A 21895-nucleotide genomic window follows, 5' to 3' on the forward strand; every position below is an offset into this window, starting at 1 on the left:
TGGGGGCTGGGGAACCCATTGTCCCATGCCTCGCATCACCCGGCTTCCTCCTTGCCCCATCTCATGGGGGATGTATCCACCACTTGCCTTCCCCCCGTTGTTGCCTATATTTTGAATTCCAAAACATCTGGAGGGCCATAAGTTGTGCAGGCCTGGTTTAAACTGTCTTATTCTATGTCACTGGTGCTGTTCCTTCTGTTATTGTGTTGCTGTGGCAGTGCTTTATGACGCTGCCTCTTCACTTGCATTATGGAGCCCCGCTGGGATGGGAGCTAGTGAGCAGGGCCATAGAAAAAATGGGGGGAGAGGGGTTGAAACTTCTTTTTAGCTTCAGTGTACACTCGTGGGTATTTGGTTAATCAGTTAAAATTAATGAGTAAACCTGGGGTTTTTTAAAAACCTGAATTTTTTTTGCGGGGGGTTGAACCCCTAAACCGCCCCCCCCCCTCCCGGCTACATTCCTGCTGGTGGGCTCTGTGCTGCAATTGAAGAGGGAGCATCATATGACAAGCAATTTTGCTTATTCTATAAGGTCATAGTTCTTATGTTCAACTTCCAGTAGAAGTTGGCCATAGTCATACCTAGACATTTTTACCTGAGAGGTGTTCTCTCAGGTAAAAAAAAATCAATTTCATGGGGTTTCTGTGTCCCTAATTCCAGGGAATATGGAGGGTTTCTCCAATATTTAGTTAAGAGACTGCACGTTGTAACTGGTGCAATGTTTTATGAACAGATATATAGCAATCCCATAAATTTCATAAGACTTTTCATGGAAGAAATAAGAGTGAACATGTCATAGTCTTGCTCTAAAATAGGTTACCTGGCATTTCTTGGTGGTCCCTTACCCAAGTACTGCAAATCTTGATCTTGTTTAGCTTCCAATATCAAATGGGATCTTATGCATTCAGGGTATTTTGTTGGCCATAATTGAAGCAATATAAAACCATTCAAAATTTGTAAAATTTATTTCTATATGTGTTTATGCATGGCCCAATTATATTAATTTTGGCATTTTAAATGACATACCATTCAATCAGTGCAATTCCAACTCTGACTTTTTCCCCAAGTCACCATTTAGGGGCAAACACTAACAGGACAAGCCAACCTTTACCTGCTGGTTCTTCCAGATGCCTGTATGATAGAACACTGCCCACTGCTAGGCAGACTGAGAGTTTTCTGGTTTTGTCAATTGCTTGTGGCAAAATTATAATTAGTGCCCCATGTTGTTATGCATTCTAAATTGGTTCACACTGTTTTTTGTTCCAGTTTTTTCTCCAGCAGTACATATAATTGTTTCTAAAAAGATGGTTAAAAACAAAATAGAGCAGACAATGGTTTCCAATTTTAAAAAGGCCAACAATTACTATGCCTTTGCAACTGGACTGTGTGGAATTTCTCCTCCACAGACGTACTTAGAACAAGAAATTATTTTTTTCTTAAGTGACTCCAGGTGCTAATAATCTTAACGTTGCCCACACTTGTATTCTGAAGTAGTTGCTAACCGCTCTTGGTAGATATTAGTCACTAAGGGTAATTCACAGGAAATATCAGATTAGTGGGTTAGAGTGGTGAAAAGGGATGGTAATTGCCTATAGCCATACCTCTCATTATTGCTTTTAGCTGTCAAGTTTATCGTTCTTTCAGGAAAACACCGCCATCACCCCTGGACTCCAGAATGTGGTAGAGCTTTTGCTTTTGTTCAAAGCTCCCAACCCTCATATTGGAAACTATTTGTGGAAGACTAATGTATCTCACCTCTTAAGTATGGAAAACACTTATTGAAGAATACCAGCAGAGAATTCTTTCATTCCTTTCACCTTATGAAGAAACATTTGGTTATTCCATTGAGACCACTTTATTATGATGTTGAAATATGCCTTTGAGCTCTCTTTTGCTGCTTTTTTGGGAACATCATTTATCTTAGAAAATGGAAGAAATTCATTTTTTAAAAATAGATTGGCTGGAATAAGGATACCCAAACTTTACAAGCTACAAACATATCTGGATTCTTTTTTGTGTGGTGTCTGTGTTTGTGTATAGGAGCTTCACAGAATTCAGTATGTACACTAACAAAACAATTGTTTCCCAAAAGGTAAATTGGGGCTGTGTCGAGTCAGCTTTAATTGCCACGGATTAGTCCTGGAGTTTAGTCTAATGCAGTATTTCTCACACTTTGCTCTTCCAGATGTTTTGGATTTCAGCTCCCATAATTCCTAACAGCTGGTAAACTGGCTGGGATTTCTGGAAGCTGAAGTCCAAAACACCTGAAAAAGCAGAGTTTGAGAAATACTTCCCTAATGAAACCCTAGGGGTCTCTCATGCCAGGTGACTGCTGGAATATTGCAACTGCAGCAGAAGGAACCCATTGCACTAGAAGCAGGATTAAAACAGTAGCAATAGTGGAAGTCATTGATCGGTTTCCCCATCAGTGAAAAGGGCACTCCACTAACAGCTACAGTGCAAAAGAACTACAGGAAAGGTATGAAATAATGTCATAAGTATTAGCCAAATACACTATTATCGTGATGCAGTCATGCTGTAACAGTCTTGTGTGATAAAGTCCTATGCTTCTAATGCAGTGTTATTCATCAGCTGCTTGTATCTCGTGGCTTGGAAAACTGTATTTGCTTGTGTAATAGCATCACATTTTCAAAACACAGACTCAGTTAGGATGGCTGTCTTTATGAAATTCTTGTAAAACAGCAGTGCTCAACATTCTGACAGAACTGCCTATGTGGAGCTTCATCACCCGCTCGATAAATTTCTAATCCATTTTTCTGATATGTTTATTTCCTGAGCTTCCTATTGAACACAGTGGGAATTTTGGACTGCTACTGCACAGGCTCTGCTTGTTTCATTGCAGATTCTGCAGAGCTTGATGTGAGCCCCACAGGAAGAAAGAAGCTGCAGTGCCATTGCCTGGGGGATTGCTCTTAACATCATTATTCTCATTTTGTTCTCTAATATTCTGGTAACACTTCCATTGACAGGCTTTGAAATGTACTCAGCCTGAAAGATCTGTTGAACATTTTATATGCCTGAGACCACCATGGACCAACCTGTTACCTTTTAGAAAAACACCAAAAGGTTTTTTGTCAATGGTTTAAGCACTGGACTGCACAGCAACTCTTTAAAGCTGGTAGAATGGCAGACAGTTCAAATTGTGCCTTTTAAAGCCAGTTGGTAGAGCACAAAAGGAAAAAAAAGCCATTTCTCTTCCTCAACAGATGGTATAAAACTGAACATATATACACGTGCAAAAACTTCGGGGCTTTTTTGTGCCAATTTTCAGTTCTTATCAGTTTCACATGTGCTATGCATGACAATTCCATCCTGTTACTATAATAATCTGTTTTTAAAGAAAAATGCCTTGTTTTTAATACTTTTTTTCATATGTTTTACATTTTAACCTATTTTGTTATCCATTTTGTCACTTTTTGTTATTTTTGTTGTTGTTAAGAAAATTGACAGGATAACACTGTAATTGTGTGCCAGCCCATGTAACAGTAAATGTAGACCTGTTCAATTTATGTTAAATTGCAGACTAAAATAAATCTTTGACCATGCCTGAATTAAATCTTCAGCTATCTTTGCTATATCCATCCACTTCAGCATGTATGTTAAAACTAAATTGCTACATAAATTGGACACTTTTTTTGCCTTTTACACAAACAGTGTTTGCAAATGAATTTAACTCTTCATTTGCTGAGAGCACTATGATGTAGCACACCCACTCCCATACAACTGTCAGCCAGATATTTTGGACTACAGTGACCATCATCCTTACTAACTGACCATGATGGAGTTGTGGCCTAAACCTCAATCTAGAAAGCTAGCAACTACATCCCCAATGTGCCTGGGATCAGCACCATATTTGTGCCCACTGGGTTCTGGCAACTAGTGACTTAGAGATTGGCACTGATTCACAAACCACCGCTGAGTAGCATTGGTCTAAATCACAGTTTCATAAACTTTTTCCACTCATGGCTCATTTTTGTCTGTGATTTTTTTTTTTTTTGCCTGTGAAGTTTTACATGACATCACCAGGTAAATAAAATAGTTACAAAACCCAAACATTTACTTATCAGCATTTGTAAAGCTTGCTAAACAGGCTGATTTTCCTTCTTATGAAGTACAGCTGAAGCATTTTCTGTAGAGTCCATTGTAAACACTGTAAGTTGTTGCTAACAGATTCACGTAAATGTGACCTTCAGAAAACTCACTGTTGCCATTTTTTAAAAAAATTATCCCAACATTGAACTAAGGGGACCTCATTTGGGATCAGAACTCAGTTTAAGGAGCAGTTGTCTAAACAATCTGATGGGCACCAAATCTGCACACACTAACCTAGGTGGCATACCTTCCTTAAGGTTCAAAATTAAACAAAATGAATGTTTATACCAACTTCTTAATGTTTTAATATTGTCTAATATTGTTTTCATGTTTGATATGTAGTGTTGCTTTAACTCAGGCTTTATTATTTTTATGGAGCCCCCCAGTGGTGCAGTGGGTTAAACCCTTGTGCCGGTAGGACTGATCACTTGAAGGTTGGGTTGCTGACCTGAAGGTTGCTGGTTCGAATCCAACCCGGGGAGAGCACAGATGAGCTCCCTCTGTCAGCTCCAGCTCCATGCGGGGACATGAGAGTAGCCTCCCACAAGGATGGTAAAAACATCAAAACATCCAGGCATCTCCTGGGCAATGCCATTGCAGATAGCCAATTCTCTCACACCAGAAGTGACTTGCAGTTTCTAAAGTTGCTCCTGACACTAAAAAAAATAAATAAATTTATGTACGTATTTGTATAATGTTATTGTGCTGAACGGCATCAAATTGTTGTCAAGTGTTAGCCACTCTGGGCTCCTCTGTGAGGGAGAGAGGGCAGGATATAAAACAAAGTAAATAAATAAATAGACAATAAAATATCAGCAGTGATTGATTCAAAAATTCCAGTTCAGAGTTTAAAATGCTATAAAGGCTTATTCTAAACCATCTTGCCTCCAATCATTTAAAAATAAATTCTAGTATTACCATGCTAAAAATGGTTCCTTACATCTTTTCCCACTAGAGACATGTGGCCTCAGAGAAGTGAAATGCATACAATAAGTATGCCTGTGTGGTTGTATATGTGTGTGTATATATATGTGTGTGTGTGTATTTTTCTGTGTGTGTATATATATATATATATATATTTAAAATTATAAGTACCATATGGAACGCAACTTTAAATATATATCCATTTTCTGCAACAAAAGCTGAAAAGTTGCTTTCCATATGGTACTTATAATTTTAAAAATAAATATAATTTCCAATAGGAGGAAAATATTTCTACTTTAGTTACAGAATGTATGGTTGCTATGGTGATTGCACAGTTGGCTGAATACATCAGCTGCCAACTCGGTCTTATTTTTGTGTTTGCTTATTTGTGAATTAACCTTTTAGGGGGAAATGAGCTAAAAAGACATTACTGATACACAGCAGCAGAAGCAAAAAAAACAAAAAAACCCTCCCAAAACAAAACTGATGTGCATGGTTCTTCTATGCCAGCATTATGCCAGTGCAGCATGCTTAGGAACCTTGTGTAGCTCATTATTGATGCAGATTTCAAGAGACAACTGCTAGATGCACTGGGCAGCACAGCAACACTGACTGGACAGTCAGTTTCTCATCCATCCCAGCTACTTATAAATACTAGCTGTTTCACCACACTCACAGGTCACACACACACACACACACACACACCAAGGCTGCTTCTTTGCTTCCACCCCACTGATCAATTGTTCTAACCTTTCTAGTTAAGTTACCTGTTCTGCTAAGTCTTGTTCATTCTTGGGTTCTTCTTGTAAATGGAATTTCTGTTGTTGTTCTTGTTGTTGTTGTTTTGTAATCCATGATAACATCACGAATCATAGACTCCGAGAGTTGGAAGAGACCACAAGGGCTATCCAGCCCAATTCCCTGTTATGCAGAAATACACAATCAAAGCACCTTCAATAGATGGCCATCTAGTCTTGTCTTAAAAACACCCAGAGAAGAATACCACAACACACACCAAGGCAGCATTTTTCATTATCGAACAGCTCTTGCCATCAGGAAGTTTTCCCCCCTAATATTTGGTGGAATCTCTTTTTCTACAATTGACCAGAACCATGTTAGTGCACTGTGTAGTGAGTGGTTATCTAGAAAAGCGCCGCAGTAGTGATGGAAGGCAGATGAACATTTAGCGGCTCTTGTGCCACACAAGTCTTTGCAACCTTTTTTTTTTACAATTGACAAGAGCTTGGGGGAAACGTGACTTTTCGGAGGGAGCTATTCAAATCTCAGCATCAGAGATGATTATACTTGGATGGGAGACTGTGGGAGTCAGAGCCCAAACAGCATCACTTTGAGAAATGTAAGAAACAATACTTGATCTCTGGGAAGGCAAAAGCTGAACAGTTGTGAATCCCAAACCCAGAGGCTCTAGCAGAGAAAAGAAAGAAGCTCAGTCTTCTATATAAAACATATGTAAAAGTAGCTTTGACTACAGATTACTTGTTCATACTCAAATGGAGAAAAGAGAGGAAAATTCCCTGCAAATTAGAATGACGCAGGAAGAGTGGGAATGTGGAAATGCAAACAAACAGGAAGCCTGCAGAATCGCAATTAGTAAGTGTAGGCATGGAGATGCTGCTAACTTGAACATTTCCAGGGATCTTCTGCTGCTGTCACTGTGTGCTATTATTAAATCTATTAAATACCAGCATATTATTTTCCTTTCCTTTTCACTCTGTTACTGAGGTGTAAGAAGTTATCTACACCTCAAAGCCTGTCAAGTCTTCCTGGATTTGAGTATGGGACTGGATGCAAAAGGGATTACTTGGATTCTTTATACAATTTCTTTTTCATTTGCAGTAAAGTTTGGAGGATAGTCTGCATGTAGTATTCCTCCCCACAAAGACAAGGGAAAGCTCAGGTTTCTCTGTATAGTCATAAAACTGAATAGGAAAGAAGAACATAAACTCAATCAGTATCCCTGGCTTCTTGAGGTGTATATAACAGGGCAATAAACCCCAGAAGCATCTTGACACTTTGCAACACTGCAGGATAAAATGTCTTACAAGTTCTAGTGTCCAACTAGGAGGAATTTTGACTGACCAATTTGACAGGATATGTTTGATGCTCTTTTTGCATATATCAAAATTTAGGAGCATGTGCTCTAGCATATACTATTTAGACCTCACATAGGTTTCATCATCAACATGGTCATTCCTACCTTGTTAGAGACCACTAATAACAAGCATTTTATTGGTCCTTCACCAGTGGGAAGTTCTGGATCCAGACCTAGTTATGCAGACCACTGCAATCAATAGAATGGATGATATTCATTACTAATGTATCCCTTTCATTTCAATTAACACAGACAGACCTAGGAGCCCCCGGTGGCGTTGTGGGTTAAAGCCTTGTGACTTGAAGGTTGGGTTGCTGATCTGCAAGCTGCCAGGTTCGAATCCCACCCGGGGAGAGCGCGGATGAGCTCCCTCTATCAGCTCCAGCTCCATGCAGGGACATGAGAGAAGCCTCCCACAAGGATGATAAAAACATAAAAACATCTGGGCGTCCCCTGGGCCACGTCCTTGCAGACGGCCAATTCTCTCACTCCAGAAGCAACTTGCAGTTTCTCAAGTTGCTCCTGACATGAAAAAAACAAAACAAAAAACAGACAGACCTGGATCACAACTCAAAATGCACATTTTAATGTATGTTTACATGGATGTTTTTAATTCATGTTCTATTATTTTAACTGTAAATTGTTTTATATACTATGCTGTTCAGCATCTAACAATTGCTAATTGTAAGGCTGCCCTGAGTCTCCCCTGGGGGGTGAAAAGGACGGGATATAAGTGCTCAAAATAAATAATAAATCTGCTAAGCATGAATAAATCTGGCACCATCTGAAAAAGTTTTTCTTCCTCTGGATGAGACAGCACCAGAAACTTGCATGTGTTCTTGTCTCTCCCAGTACAGCAAATCTAGTCCTCTGTTTATGTCATGTACAGGTGAAGTTTAGTTCAGAAAACAAATTCACAAAGGTTTAGAAGGGTTATTTATAAAGTAGAGTAGAACACAGCACACTGTTGTCGCTAGGGCTGAAGACTTGGAGTTGTACAGTACATTTAAAGGCAAGCAATTCTATTCACCCTTTTTGCAGATCCCTTTGTCAACTAATGGAAACATTCACTTTCCCAAGAGTTGTCCCTCTTCTGGCTTTGTACACTTTCTCTCATGAAAACAACCTTGACACCTCTAGCTGTGAATTTTCATTCCCTATACATATGGCCATAAAACTAGTAGAACCAAATAAACAATTCCTTCCTGATGTATCCTTCACAGTAACCTTACCCACCTCCTCCATTTTGTTCCATTTCGCCAGCAACTGCCAGTGAAACGGAAGGCGTGCTGAGTGTCTCGTAGCACCTCATGGCACCCTTCATCCTTCCTTTACATGGGGATGTTGGGAAAAGGCGTGCTACTGTCCCCATCAGTTGTGGGAAAGGGTGGTAATGCACATTGCCACATTGCCCTTTCCACTTCACATTTGGAAAAGGCCCCAAAATGTGGGTATCTACCCAAAAACCACTTACCTTTCCATTGTGGGCGAGGAAGCATCTTGCGATACTTCCTCATCAATTCAGGAATCAATGGAGCGAGGCTTAGCCAGCATCATCTGTTGGCACTCGGCAGGACCCATCCCCAAAAAGGAGCAAGAGGCGAAAAGATTCAAGTCTGATAAGGTCCAATATGGCTTATCTCATCATCCATAAAATACAAAGCAAATACAAAGTTAAAAGAATGGCAGTGCCGTATTGTCGAAGGCATTCATGGCCAGAATCACTGGGTTGCTGTGAGTATTTCTGGCTGTATGAACATGTTCCAGCAGCATTCTCTCCTAAACGTTTCACCTTCATCTGTGGCTGGCATCTTCATTAATGTTAGCAAAATGTTAGGAGAAAATGCTTCTGAAACATGGCAATACAGCTAGAAACACTCACAGCAATCCAAAGCATTGTTAAAAGTGTGGCAGGACCTATGATAGCAACCTTAAATGACTCTTACTGCTCTTAACCCATACAGATATAAAACAAAGAGCAGTAACAATAATTACGTGTTTAATTGCTGCTTGCATTTTCCATTTCTCTGAATCCAAATAATTCTTTGCCAATTAGACCAGTATTAATGGAAGACTTTTGCTTCTTCCAGTTAGATTTTTTCTCTACAAAAGAGAAGAGTCAAATAAATGCCTTTCCAATACTAGCTACTTTAAAGGTAAACTGTCACAATAGTCACCTGACATTTGACTTGTAGGCAGCAGAAGGAAGCCTCTTATTTTCTTGCTCACATTTGTTAATGTAAGAACAAGGACAGTGCCATATTTTAATGTCCACCCTGAAATTCATTTCCAATTCATTCCGCACACAAGGACATTTCCTGCTTTTCTGAAGGATCAGCACATTTTCATCTTTGCTTTTTTCTTGGTTTCTTTTGGAAAATAAAATGGGCATTTGGAGAGATGGGAAATCTTGCACTTTCTTTCCTGGTTATTCAAATTTGAATAATATCAGTGTGAAATAATATTCTTATGATGTATGCACACTGTAGAATGGATCCACTTTGACACCATTTTAACAGTCATGGCTCAATGGTATGGAACAGTAGGATTTGTAGTTTGTAGTATCAATATTCTTTAGCAGAGAAAGCTAAAAAATCTTGTAAAACTACAGCTTCCATGATTTCATAGCGCTGAGGCATGGCAAGTTAAAATAGTGTTGGGTTGCTGTGAGTTTTTTGGGTTGTATGGCCATGTTCCAGTAGCATTCAAAGGACTCAACAAACCTCTGAGAATGCTTGCCACAGATGCAGGCAAAACGACAGGAAAGAATACTAGTGAAACATGGCCATACAGCCTGAAAAACTCACAGCCACCCAATGATTCTGGCCACGAAAGCCTTCAACAACATAGGTAAGGATTTGATGTTATGTCTAGTCGTGTCTGATTCTGGGGGTTAGTGCTCATCTCCATTTCTAAGCTGAAGAACCGGCGTTGTCCGTAGACACCTCCAAGGTCATGTCGACCAAGGTCCAAGGCCGACAACATAAAGTAGTGTCAATCTGCATTCATTCTGCAGTGCAGAGGCATCCTAAAACATAGTTAATTATTACTCCCATTCTATCATAGCTATAGGAGCCTATTTTTTTACAGGGTGAACATTCATGGACTTCCTAGCGTATAAAAGAATTACATCTTGCACCAACACAATGCTCTCATCTCATATATTAATGGGTCCTTGTCTCCATAGCCAAGGCTATAGAACACACACACCTGACAGCAGAGCCTTTGCTTTCAACCTTGTGTATTCCATAGATATTGCCTGTCATAAAGAATCAGATCAGCCTGTGGATATAGGATTGTGGAAGTGGGATGGCGTAATGGTTGTTTAAATGAGCTGCAGCTGCATTTGTATTTTATCCTTCCAGCACTTTTTGTTTGTTTATTAATCATCCAGCAGAGTTGATTACTTTATATTCCTGTAAATTTGTATTCTCAGTTTAAGGATGCTAACATGTTTTTACAGTGTAAAATGGTGCAAAAGAATAGGATAGAATCTGTAATTACTGGATTACCATACGGGCTAAATGAAGCTTGAGCAACTCTTTGAAGTTCCTAGAAAAGGGAATAGTTAATCAGAGTTGTTAGTTGTGCCTCAGTGGTTACCTGTCTTTTGCCAGTGTAGAAGCTAGAGACGTTATGCATAGAAATGTTAAGTGACCTATTTTTCCCCTTTCTCCTTTCTCATGAACTCTTCACCCCAGCTGCTTCATTTTATCATAAGTCTGAGACTGGGAGTACTACCTATGCATGTGCTTCTCGAGCTATATGAAGCTAACTGGTACCATATTTGTATCCATTGTTTCTTTCCTGAAATATGCCAGAGACCAGTGAACAATGGATCATAGGCTTGCATCCATCCATGGGACATGACTTTGAGTAGCACTGATGTAGAAATTTTCTTACTTTTAACATCAGAAGACCATGTAGAAGGCCTGCAGAATGGGATTGACAAAGCCCAAGAATACCTCCAAGAGAAGTGCTCAAAGGCTTCCCACCAGGTTTGGCACTAAAGGAAAGGATTGCACTCAGGAGCTCTGTGAAACTAAATGGAAGAGATTTGTCTTCCACTAAAATGTTTATCTTGCATCAATGACCACTTTGCACTCATTGCTACATGACAGAATAGGATCAAAGTCTACACAAAAAGTTATTTTTAAGGAATAGTACTCCAAGGATCCACCAGTTGTGGTTCTAGAAATGAAAGTCTTACAGCTATGCTTAGGATGGATTTTAACAAAGCACTTTGGCTCCTTCCACAATGCCATATAATCCAGAGTATCAAATCAGATAATCCACATTATCTGCTTTGAACTGAATTATATGAATCTACAATTTCAAGGCTAGTTTTTCCATCACTTGTATGGCTATCAGGATAAAATTTAGCACACTTGTAAGAGCCCCTGGTGGCGCAATAGGTTAAACCCAGGGGCCGGGCTGTGGCGCAGGCTGGTAAACAGCTGCTGCAATAAATCACTCTGACCATGAGTTCGAGGCCAGCCCGTGGCGGGGTGAGCACCCGTCAATTAAAAATAAAATATAGCCCCTGCTCGTTGCTGACCTAGCAACCCGAAAGATAGTTGCATCTATCAAGTAGGAAATAAGGTACCGCTTATAAAAGTGGGGAGGCAAGTTTAACTAATTTACAACGTTGGAATGAGGAAGTGAGGAAGTGCCATCAGAGTGGATGATGAAGCAGCTGCTCCCCCCTGTGGCCAGAATTGAACATCCCCTCAGGAGAAGGTTAAACTGCCTCTGCGTCTGTCTGTCTGTCTGTCTGTCTGTTGTCTCTGTCTCGGTTCGATGTGTTTATGGGCATTGAATGTTTGCCCTATATGTACATAATGTGATCCGCCCTGAGTCCCCTTCGGGGTGAGAAGGGCGGAATATAAATACTGTAAATAAATAAATAAATAAAACCCTTGTGCTGGCAGGGCTGCTAACTTGAAGGTTGGGTTGCTGACCTGAAGGTTGCCGGTTCGAATCCGGGGAGAGTGCAGATGAGCTCCCTCTGTCAGCTCCAGCTCCCCATGAGAGAAGCCTCTCACAAGGATGTCAAAACATCAAACATCCAGGCATTCCCTGGGCAACGTTCTTGCAGACGGCCATTTCTCTCACACCGGAAACAATTTGCAGTTTCTCAAGTCGCTCCTGACATGAAAAAAACTTGTAGGCAACATTTGCAACTTTAAGCATGCCAAGTTTCAGAGCGCTTCAGGGATCCACTGATTTTTAGGAAATGTTTTCATCATCATCATCATCACCATCATCATAATTTATTTGTATTCCACCCTATCTTCCCAGGGGAACTCAGGTTGGATTCCAGCATACAACGGCAAACATTCAATGCCTCTATAAAAACAAATACTGACATAAAATCTCAGAAAAACTCATATATGAAAAACTCCACATAAAAATGTTAAAACTCACATCAAATTAAACCTAACATCAATAAATTTAACCAAACATAGTCAAACAAAAATTACATGATGATTTAGAATCTGCATATCCCCATAACATCCACATTAAGTTTTTACATATATATATATATATATATATATATATATATGTATATATAAACTACAGGAGATAAATGCTTGAATTTCTGCACAATGAGACAACATAAGCAGGGCTTCAATCCTGCAAAGTTTCAGAAATATTTATTCCTCTACTGACTTTTAGGAATTTAAAAAGTTTTCTCAATTAAAAAAATATTTTTTTAAAAACTACAAGAGATATTATCTTAAATTGTGGCACAGTGAGACACTTTGGCATTTATACAAAACAGTCTGTAGGAGAGATAGTTTATCATTGTATTTTTTCATGTTATGTATTAAGAAGCTGCAAATCAAACTTCGTTTACTTGTGTTCTTGTTTCTCATCTTCAACTTGTGCTCAGAATTGGGGCTGGGGAGGTTACAACATTGTAAAACACGCAACACATTAAAAGAAAATCTAGCTTGCTCATTATACAGTGACTCAGAGGAAGTACGAGTGACAGAAGGAAATGTATTTGAGACAGTTTGTTAAAGGAATCAGGGAAAATGAATGCATATACAACAAAAATGATTAACCAAATCTCAGCCACCTGCTTCCTGCACTTGATCAGCTCGCTTGTCTATGTAATAACAATCAGGTTTTCATGTTGGAAAATGGAATTAAAAGAGGAAATATTCATTTAAAAAAAATAAAAATAAAGAACATTTTATTCTGTCCTCCAGGAAATTGACAGGCTGTCAATACAAAACTGGACATCTCATACATGGATTAAAAAAATCAAACAATGATCATTTCTTGCTTGAAAATATTAGAAATTTATGTAACACAAAACCAGAAAATTGCTGAATTGCACTCTTTATCTTGATAGAAGTAACTTCCTATGATTTATAATTCGACCATTCTTGAAGGCCAGAACATTGCTTTATCATAATTTATCTATTAGCATATATTTGGATTACACAACACAGAATTATGGAGTATTGGGCAGGCCAAAGAGGCTCCATACAAAACCACTTTAACTGTCATGACTCAATGCTACGGAGTCCTGGGATATGTAATTTGTTGCGGCACCAGCACTCATTGGCAGAGAAAACTAAGGAACCTGTAGCACAATGGTTCTCAACCTGTGGGTCCCCAGATATTTTGCTCTTCAACTCCCAGAAATCCCAACAGCTGGTAAACTGACTTGTAGTTGTAGGCCAAAACACCTGGGGACCTATAGGTTGAGAACCACTGCTGTAACATTACAACTCCTATGATTCGATAGCAATGAACCATGGCAGTTAAAGTGGTATCAAACTGCATTAATTCTATAATGTAGATGCACCCTAAGAATGCTTCAAATTCATGTTGGGTATGTCAAGACAAGGAGGCCCCTTTTGATGATGGATTTTTAGGAATGCGAAAAGTATTTGATCTAAAATGTACATGCTAATTCAAAAATGTGAATGTAGTACATTTTGCAGCATTATCAGAAATGTTGGGTAATATGAATAAAGAATCAGGTAGGAAATATTGACTTTGATATATGATAAGAGAAGCAAGAGCTTAAACTCTGAAAGAATCATAGGCACTGACAATGGAAAAATAGACAGTTAGGGTCGTTGAGTTAGCCCAAATTGCCAGACTAACATGGGTTTTAAAGGATAAACCAACTGGAAACTTTCTGAAAGATTAGAAATCTTTATGGACTTTCTGAGCAATAGCAAATCTAATGATGTGATTATTTATGCTCATGGTTATTAATAATTCAATAAGGCTTTTAGTTGGCTCTGTAATAGTAAAATTATATATTTTTCTTTGATTTTTTTTTTACTTTTTTCATTACTTTGGATGTGGGGGAATCAAAGTTTATTAGTGTTAGTATTTTAGTTATTTATGTTTTAGTATATTAAATAGTGTTTATTATTTTAGATTAGGGAGCCACTACTATGGTTTAGCTTTAGTCTATAATTATTCATATATGTCTTAGTTATATTTACTTATTTATTTCCCATATTTATATCCTGCCCTTCTCACCCCGAAGGGGACTCAGGGCGACCTCACAACTGGCAGCAATTCGATGCCTGACAGACAAATTCCAAAAATACAATTACAATTAGAAACAAACATTAAAACATTTTTTAAGTAAAACAACTAATAAAATCGCTTAAGTTCAATATCATAGTCCAGAATCAGTCCATTAGTCAATGCTTTAAAAAGTTCTAACTATTGCTGTTATGATTGAGCCTCATGGCTCTGTTACTGACAGACGTGGGCGTAAGACTCCTCGAGAGTCAGATACTCTCGAGGAGCGAGAGAGAAAAAGACTGCGAGACATATTTGCAGCACCATCTGACGAGGAGTCTTTCGAAGGGTTTACGGAGAGAATGGAGGAGGGGCTGGTTAGCTCAGAGGAGGATGAGATGGATTGGACTCGGGTAAGGGAGGAAGTGGGTGCCACTGGCCATGATGGGACAGAAGATGAATGGGGACCTTCAGGATTAGACCCATGGTTTAGCTGGAGGGATGGGACGGGATCCACAGCTGGAGATGCTGTTGGGCGTAGTCAGAGGTGTTCCAGCTCTGACGAGGAAAGTGATGAGGAAACGCCCGGGTTAAGGAGGACAGCTGACAGTGATGAAGATTTGTAACTGGCATAAAATGGGGCTTGAGAGCAATTGCAAATTGCGTTGGGCAAGGTAATCTGGGCAAACGCTTGGGATCCGTGTGTGTGTGGGACGCTTCCCTGAAGACTTGTGTGCTTTCCTGTGCTGTGACGTAAGTTGATTGGAATCCAGGGTCAGACGGCGGGAGGGATTGTGTGGGCATTTGTTTGTGCAAACCTGTGCTTACTCTTATTAGCTTGACCTTCCGTCGTCTTCTTGACGGACGCCATCTCCTGCTTTGAGAACTCGGACTGAACTGACCACGGCTTGTCTTCCCCCCTTCTTGGACTTGGAAAAACTACAAACGTCTGCTTCTGGCTTTGATCTACGGAACGGAACTGGTCTACTCAACTGCTACAATCCTTGGCTGATTTACTCGTGTTGGAGATCCTGTCTGCTGTGTGTGTGGGGGAGCGACGCAAGTTACTCTAAGCACAGTGTTGGCAGCAGAGAGGAATCTGCTGCCAATTAGTTGCATTCTTTGTATCTTTTGTTCCTTGGCTTTCGTTTCGTTTATACCCAGGCTGAAGCAAGCAGTTTGTTTTTACCCGGATTAAACTCCGGTTTAATCCGGTTTATCTTTTGAACATTTACTTTTGCCCCTTTTTGCTCCTAAAGGCAAAAACTGCCTGGCCCTTGTGTTTTACGGGCATTTTTGAGTTCTGTAATCTAATAAACTCTGTTACTTTGAATCTTGTGGCGTTCTGTCCTTGACAGATTGCCCAACGCCCATAAAAAGTTTATTGCAGCAATAAACCCGTCAGGAAGACGATGGATGAGTTAAGGGCCAAAGTAGACCAATTGCAAACGGCTTTTACCGTTATCCAAACAGCTCAGGCTGTGAAAGGACATGTTTTGACTCCTGAACGCTTTGACGGAACCAGGTGCAAGTTGCCAACCTTTTTGGCACAAGTGGAGCTTTATTTTTCTCAGCTCAGTGCTCATGCTTTTCCTACAGACACTAGCAAGGTGGCCTTTATTTTGAGTTTGTTGACCGGTCCCGCAGGACAATGGGCCACTAATTTAATTTTGGGAAATGACCCAGTCAAGGACAATTTGAATAATTTCAAAAAGTTGTTAACTGATACTTTTGGGGATCCTCTCCGCACGGAGAACGCTGGGTGGGCTCTGTATCGGTTGAAACAGGGAAAGGGGACTGTTTTGGATTACTTAAATAAGTTTAACCTGTATCGCCACCAGCTGGATTGGGGGGAAAATGCATTCATGCTTTTATTTACTGCCGGGTTAAGTGATATGCTCCAGGATGAATTAGCACGCTTGGAGCCGGCTGAAAGCTGGGACGCCTTAGTAGCTAAGGTGCTGCGTTTAGACGCAAGGTTCGAGGCTCGTAAACACTCAAAAGCAATGTGTGCGCCACCCATGCATGTAACCAGGGCACCTGTGGTGATGGGGGAAGAGCCCATGGAGCTTGGGGTCTTTAAAAAGCTGTCTACAGAGGAAAAGAGCCGTAGGAGGCAGCTGGGCTTGTGTTTGTACTGTGGGAATGCTGGGCATTTTGCCAAAAATTGTAATGTGAAACCTTCCCAGCTTTCGGGAAAAGGCCAGCCCTAGTGCGACGTGAGTCCAACGCACTAGGGCTCCTCAAGCAGTCAACTGAGGGGAGGAAGCATGTTTTCGTACCCATTACATTATCTGTTGGGGGAAGGGAACTTGTTTCTACTTTGGCACTGCTGGACTCAGGGGCTACGGTCTCCTATGTAGATATTGAGTTTGCTAAGAAGCATGGCATTCCTAGAGTGCGCAAGGCATGCGACGTGTGGGTGGAAGGAGCAGATGGGAGACTGCTGGAGACTGGGGTGGTTAACCATGAAACCTCAGCAGTAACGTGGGAGGTGCAGGGAGTAACGGGAACGTTTGTGTGGGATATTACGAGCTTGCCTAGATATGATGTGATCCTGGGGATGGATTGGCTAGCTGTAGTAAACCCACAAGTAGATTGGGCAACACGTAAAGTGATCTTAAAGAGGCAGGACTGTTGCACTCTAAATGTTACTCATTCTGATATGGAGGGAGTACCTGCTGAGTATGGGGAGTTCTCTGATGTATTTTGTAAAAGAGAAGCGGACAAATTACCACCGCACAGGCCATATGATTGCGCCATCAAGTTGGCAGAAGGTGCGAAACTGCCAGCAGGGAGGCTGTATGCCTTGACTGTACCGGAAAGGCAAGCTTTGCGGGAGTTTCTAGATGAAAATTTAGCCAAGGGGTTTATTCGCCCATCTAGTTCTCCAACTGCGGCACCGGTATTCTTTGTAGCCAAAAAGACTGGGGAACTTAGGTTGGTCTGCGATTATCGGATCCTAAACAAATACACCATTCGGGATAGGTACCCGCTGCCTTTAATCTCGGAACTGTTATCAAGGGTGCAAGGGGCTAAGGTCTTTACCAAGCTTGACCTGCGGGGGGCCTATAACTTAATCCGTATACGGGAAGGGGATGAATGGAAGACGGCATTTAACACGTGTTTCGGATGCCACGAGTTCCGAGTCATGCCTTTTGGGCTTTGTAATGCTCCTGCGGTATTCCAGAGGTTCATGAACGATGTGTTCAGGGACCTAATTGACCAATTTTTAGTGATTTATTTGGATGATATCTTGATTTTTTCTAAGGACGAGAAAGAACATCGTCAACATGTCAAGCAGGTTCTGCACCGACTGCGGGCTAATGGGCTTTTCGCCAAGGCTTCCAAGTGCGTCTTTCATGTGCCTGAAGTGGAGTTCCTAGGTCATGTAGTGTCAGGTAGGGAACTTAAAATGGACCCACATAAGGTTGACGCCGTCAACTCATGGCAGGAGCTGAAGACTAAGAAGGATGTACAAAGGTTCTTGGGTTTCGCTAATTACTACCGGGAGTTTATTCCGAATTTTGCAAAGCTCACGGTACCTTTGACGCAGCTTCTGCGCAAGAAACAGCCATTTGTGTGGGGGCGGGAAGCTCACGAGGCGTTTCTACAACTAAAGTCTAGTTTTCAATCGGACAACATACTAACCCATCCTGATGTTGACAGACCGTTCGTGGTAGAAGCGGACGCTTCTAGCTACGCGTTGGGGGCTGTATTGTCTCAGAAGGATTCCTCAGGGACCTTGCGTCCCTGTGGATTTTACTCGCGGCAACTAACACCCTTCGAGCAGAACTATACCATATGGGAGAAGGAGTTGTTGGCGATTAAGGTGGCGTTTGAGGTGTGGCGGCACTGGCTTGAAGGGGCACGGCACCAGATCGTGGTCAGATCTGATCACAAGAACTTAGAGCACTTGCAAACAGCAAAGAAGTTAAACCAGCGTCAAATCCGCTGGGCTTTGTTTTTCTCCAGGTTTAACTTCAAGGTGCAGTTCGTGGAGGGGAAGGCAAACTTGCGGGCCGATGCTTTATCCCGCAAGCCGGAATTTAAGACCAATGAGCAGGTAGTATGTCAGACCATCTTGCCTACTGCCTCTCTGTGTGTTGTAGATAATGAGCTTGGGTTACATGACCAGATCCTTGAGGCTCAGAAGGATGATGTGTGGACTCAGGAGCAACTGATGCTGCTCTCTGCAGGTAACCGTACCATACTGCCGCATCTCCAGGATCAAGACGGGGTATTGGTGCGTAGGGGGCAGGTTTACGTACCAGTAGGGACCCTCAGGTTGGAGGTGATTAGAGCCCACCATGACGAACCCATGGCTGGGCACTTTGGCAGGTTCAAGACCGTACAGCTTATCACCAGGAGCTACTGGTGGCCAAAGATGCGGCAAGACATTCTGCGCTTTTGTGACAGCTGCGCCGTTTGTCAGCAGAGTAAGACGCCTGTTGGGCGCCCTAGAGGGTTGTTATCGTCTTTACCTGTTCCGGAGAGGCCATGGCAAATCATTTCCATGGATTTTATTTCAGATTTGCCTAAGTCTGGGGGTTATACTTGTATTTGGGTGGTGGTGGATTTATTTAGTAAACTGGCTCATTTTATTCCTTGTTCAACCATTCCGGCGGCCCCTACGTTGGCCTTACTATTTACAAAGCACATCTATCGTTTGCACGGAGCACCCGAGGTGATTATTTCAGATAGGGCTCCGCAATTTGTGTCACGCTTTTGGAAACACTTCCATGAGTGTTTGGGGACTAAGTTAAACGTGTCTTCAGCTTTCCATCCGCAAACGGATGGACAGTCGGAACGGGTTAATGGGCTCTTAGAGCAGTATCTGCGTTGTTTTTGTTTAGATCAACCCACGGCTTGGGTAAAGTGGTTACCGGTGGCGGAATTTGCTTACAACAATGCGGTGCACACGTCTAGTCAGCATACGCCATTTGAGCTAACTTATGGTTTTCACCCACGGGGAGGTGTGGCGCCGTCGACCAATGTGGTCTCTTCGGACCCTGTGTACCGCTCTTCGGAAATGGCTGCATTGCATGATGTTGCCCGTCGCTTACTGTTGGAAGCTAAGGCAACGCAGAAGACTCAGGCTGACCGCCACAGGCAGGCAGGGGAGGAGTTGGAAGAAGGGGATTTGGTGTGGTTATCTTCCAAACATATTAAACAGGCTGGGGGAAAGTTTGCGCCTCGGTATTTGGGTCCCTTTCCTATCGTTAAAAAGATTTCTTCTGTTGCGTTTCGTTTGCGTTTACCGTCTAGTTTAAAGGTCCATCCAGTCTTTCATCGTTCGCTGTTGAAACTTGATACCTCTAGTCGTCGTGGTGCTATAGCGGAGGGTATCACTGCCACTTCTCCGCCATCGGGGGAGGAGGCCTTTGTGAGAGGGGATAGTGTTATGATTGAGCCTCATGGCTCTGTTACTGACAGACGTGGGCGTAAGACTCCTCGAGAGTCAGATACTCTCGAGGAGCGAGAGAGAAAAAGACTGCGAGACATATTTGCAGCACCATCTGACGAGGAGTCTTTCGAAGGGTTTACGGAGAGAATGGAGGAGGGGCTGGTTAGCTCAGAGGAGGATGAGATGGATTGGACTCGGGTAAGGGAGGAAGTGGGTGCCACTGGCCATGATGGGACAGAAGATGAATGGGGACCTTCAGGATTAGACCCATGGTTTAGCTGGAGGGATGGGACGGGATCCACAGCTGGAGATGCTGTTGGGCGTAGTCAGAGGTGTTCCAGCTCTGACGAGGAAAGTGATGAGGAAACGCCCGGGTTAAGGAGGACAGCTGACAGTGATGAAGATTTGTAACTGGCATAAAATGGGGCTTGAGAGCAATTGCAAATTGCGTTGGGCAAGGTAATCTGGGCAAACGCTTGGGATCCGTGTGTGTGTGGGACGCTTCCCTGAAGACTTGTGTGCTTTCCTGTGCTGTGACGTAAGTTGATTGGAATCCAGGGTCAGACGGCGGGAGGGATTGTGTGGGCATTTGTTTGTGCAAACCTGTGCTTACTCTTATTAGCTTGACCTTCCGTCGTCTTCTTGACGGACGCCATCTCCTGCTTTGAGAACTCGGACTGAACTGACCACGGCTTGTCTTCCCCCCTTCTTGGACTTGGAAAAACTACAAACGTCTGCTTCTGGCTTTGATCTACGGAACGGAACTGGTCTACTCAACTGCTACAATCCTTGGCTGATTTACTCGTGTTGGAGATCCTGTCTGCTGTGTGTGTGGGGGAGCGACGCAAGTTACTCTAAGCACAGTGTTGGCAGCAGAGAGGAATCTGCTGCCAATTAGTTGCATTCTTTGTATCTTTTGTTCCTTGGCTTTCGTTTCGTTTATACCCAGGCTGAAGCAAGCAGTTTGTTTTTACCCGGATTAAACTCCGGTTTAATCCGGTTTATCTTTTGAACATTTACTTTTGCCCCTTTTTGCTCCTAAAGGCAAAAACTGCCTGGCCCTTGTGTTTTACGGGCATTTTTGAGTTCTGTAATCTAATAAACTCTGTTACTTTGAATCTTGTGGCGTTCTGTCCTTGACAATTGCACTGCTATAACTATTGCTCACATGCTTGGTCCTATAACCATGTCTTAAGTTTTTTCCTAAAAGACAGGATGGAGGGGGTTGTTCTGATTTCATTAGGAAGGGAGTTCCAGAGCTGTGGGACCACCACTGAGAAAGCCCTGCCTCTCGTGCCCACCAGTCGTGCTTGCGAGGATGGTGGGACTGAGAGCAGAGCCTCCCCCAATGATCTTAACCTTCAAGGTGGGTCATAATAATAATAATAATAATAATAATAATAATAATAATAATAATAATAATAAACTTTATTTGTATACCGCCCTATCTCCCGGATGGGACTCAGGGCGGTTTATAGTCATAAAAGCAACACAAACATTACATAACAACATAATACACATTATTAAACAAAGTAAAATAATACAATTATAACAATAAATCACACTTACATGACCAGATCAAGGGGACGGGAACCATAAACCCAATATATTAAAATGTATCATTTTAGGCTAGGGAAATCTTGTGCAATATATTCAGGCTCAGAAATCGGCGGTAGTCCAATATAATTACTCAAAAACCTGCCGACACCACCAGGTCTTCAGTTCCTTAGGAAACTGGATAATGTAGGGGATTGCCTGATCTCTTTTGGCAGTGCATTCCAGAGCCGGGGGGCCACTGCCGAGAAGGCTCGTTCCCTCGTCCCCACCAGCCGCAC

General features: G+C 41.8%; 1 long non-coding RNA gene across 1 annotated transcript in view; it reads right to left on the reverse strand.

Annotated features, from left to right (window-relative positions):
- The window catches only part of LOC134298904 (uncharacterized), a 29251-nt gene extending 16596 nt beyond the window's left edge, over positions 1-12655 (reverse strand). Inside the window, exons 1-2 of the long non-coding RNA XR_010006023.1 lie at positions 8625-12655; positions 5805-5958 (exon numbers count right to left, since the gene is read on the reverse strand). This is a non-coding gene — a long non-coding RNA (uncharacterized LOC134298904). The remainder of the gene's footprint in view (positions 1-5804; positions 5959-8624) is intronic.
- Positions 12656-21895: the final 9240 nt, after the last annotated feature.

Source organism: Anolis carolinensis, chromosome 4 (assembly GCF_035594765.1).
Source record: "Anolis carolinensis isolate JA03-04 chromosome 4, rAnoCar3.1.pri, whole genome shotgun sequence".
Classification (NCBI taxonomy): Eukaryota; Metazoa; Chordata; class Lepidosauria; order Squamata; family Dactyloidae; genus Anolis; species Anolis carolinensis.